This window comes from Lathyrus oleraceus, chromosome 3 (genome assembly GCF_024323335.1).
Source record: "Lathyrus oleraceus cultivar Zhongwan6 chromosome 3, CAAS_Psat_ZW6_1.0, whole genome shotgun sequence".
NCBI classification, from domain to species: Eukaryota; Viridiplantae; Streptophyta; class Magnoliopsida; order Fabales; family Fabaceae; genus Lathyrus; species Lathyrus oleraceus.
In genome coordinates, this window is record NC_066581.1 from 27,315,699 (window position 1) to 27,318,038 (window position 2,340).

Genomic DNA, 2,340 nt, shown 5'->3' on the forward strand with positions numbered 1-2,340 from the left:
ATCCTTCATGTAACTACCCAATGCAGCCACATACTCATGTCTGATGGAATGAATCAATCCACAAACTTGATAATATTTGGCTCTCTCACATAGGTCTAGCAAAAATGGGACATCCCAATCGGACTCAGGAACTACTTCCAGAAGTGCAAGCACTTGCTTCTCTCTATTTTTCGGAGTTGAACTTATGAAAAGAAACATTAGCTAAGAAGCGATTGTCTAATGTCAGATATTCCAATATTCGACAAAACATGTCCTTTGAAACTTTAGCTCTTTGGTGAGCAACATAATATGCAATGAACACAAACAGACAACCTTTGCCGTTTGAAGGCCACTCTTTTGTTAATCTGTCATCACCAACACTAGAGGTTGTATCCGATGGAGCAGCATTCATATCAGTTATCTGAATAAGAGCATCCACTGTATTCTGAACCAAAATATTTCCAGTTTCAGTAACACTATTATTTTCCTTGGTTTCTTCATCAATGGATGTTGAAAATATGAACTGAATGTTCTCTTTGTGATGAGGACATATTGAATATATGGGCGCCTCAAGCCCCTCAAAGGTAAATAGTCTTCGTCCATTTGCATCCCACACCTTTATCAACTTATCATCTCCATAAGTTACAATGCACAATTGTTTATTTGGAAGAGCAAATGACAAATCATTCACACCACCAACATGGGCATCAATCTCTATACGCTGGGTTAGCTCATTTGAGCCGGTGTACGCATATAAATGAATCAGATGTTTGGTAAATGCAACACCAACAAAACTTCCACCAGGGCTCCATGTGACACGACTAACAGATATAGGAGCCTCCTTGGCTGCAGCTGCCTGAAATGGTAATGAGCACGCCGACACATCCCATATCTTGAACGACTTTGAGACCAACTTTTCTCGTAAAATGAGTTCCTAGAGGGTTTCTTCAAATTTGGTTCTCAACAACTCCCCAAATGACCATAGATCATTTGAAACAAGGAGCCTGTCATATAGAGCAGCAATACCAGGGTCTCCCTTGGCAAACACCATTTCCACTAAATCAATAGTGACCCTAAAGAAAGGCCACTGATTTGTACATCTCTTGAAGCATTTGAAGATTTCTAATATCCTTGTCAATAACATGCTTGAATGCTGCCCCAAAGCCTAGCCACACTGGAAGATGAAACCTTGTTTGTGTCCAGGCAAAGATCCAAGGTATTGCACGGAGTGTTTCAATACCTCCACTTGGCTTTCGCTTTGCCGGTCGACTTCCGATATTCATACGGCCATACTCCAACTCTGGAGTGGCCAGCGTGAAATACTCAACAAAACATGGTTCTTGGAATACCATACAACAGTAATCTTCTGTGGCAATGACAACCATCTGATCCATCAAAGCACATCATTCTGGTTTGGGAGATATTGGAGGATGCATTCCATGCTCTAGAGTAGCTGCAGTGAAACGTTGTAGTGTTCTGAAATACAAGTGCTGCTCACCAAACGATTGCTCAATAACTTCGCCTTGGACAGTTACACGGAGTGGTCCATGGATAGTATCTAGAGGCTGAGACAGGATAGCAAGATGAGTAGGACCGCCACCTCTCCCAACAGTCCCTCCGCGACCATGAAACATGGTTAGTTTAACACCAAATTCCTTAGCTACCTTTATAAGCTCTTCTTGGGCCTTGTATAGCTGCCATGCTGTAAAAAACCTTCCAGCATCTTTACCTGAATCAGAATACCCAATCATGACTTCTTGTTTCCCATTGATCCGATTTCTGTACCAATCTATTGAAAACAACCTAGCCAAAGCGGCAGGAGCTGCCTCCAGATCTGCAAGCTTCTCAAACAACGGTACAACTCTCAACGATTGCTTGACATGGCATTCGCGTTGCAGAAGTTCAACTGCAAGCACATCAGATGGTGCAGTAGCCATTGATATGATATACGCTCAAAAGTTGTCTGATGGTAATTCAACTATATTTTTGAAGTTCAGGTTATTGATGAAGGAAACATTTTTACATTCTTGCTCCACAACCTTGTAATAATAAGCAAACCTTATATTGCCATTTGTGTGATCAGGTTGTGCTATTGGTGATAAATCTTTGGTATTTTCCAGTTGCAAATAACACTCTGACAACAGACCAAATACATAAGCAAGGCGGAGTTTGTTGCAAATTTCATCTTGACATGAGCTGAACTGAGTTGGTTTTTGAATTACAGGGGCTAACTTCTGGCAGGATAGCAGTGTAGATCGGTGGTATGCAGCTGCAAGATCATCAAATATGTCGGCAATTCTATTTGCTGCTTTCCCATGTATTCGTCCTTGAATTTGAAACATGTTTGACATGCTGACCTGA

The 2,340-nt window shown here is 41.4% G+C and overlaps 1 pseudogene; it reads right to left on the minus strand.

The window, feature by feature from the left end:
- Window positions 1-552: 552 nt before the first annotated feature.
- On the minus strand, window positions 553-1,945 carry LOC127132254 (phosphoenolpyruvate carboxylase, housekeeping isozyme-like; annotated as a pseudogene).
- Between the last annotated feature and the right edge of the window lie 395 nt (window positions 1,946-2,340).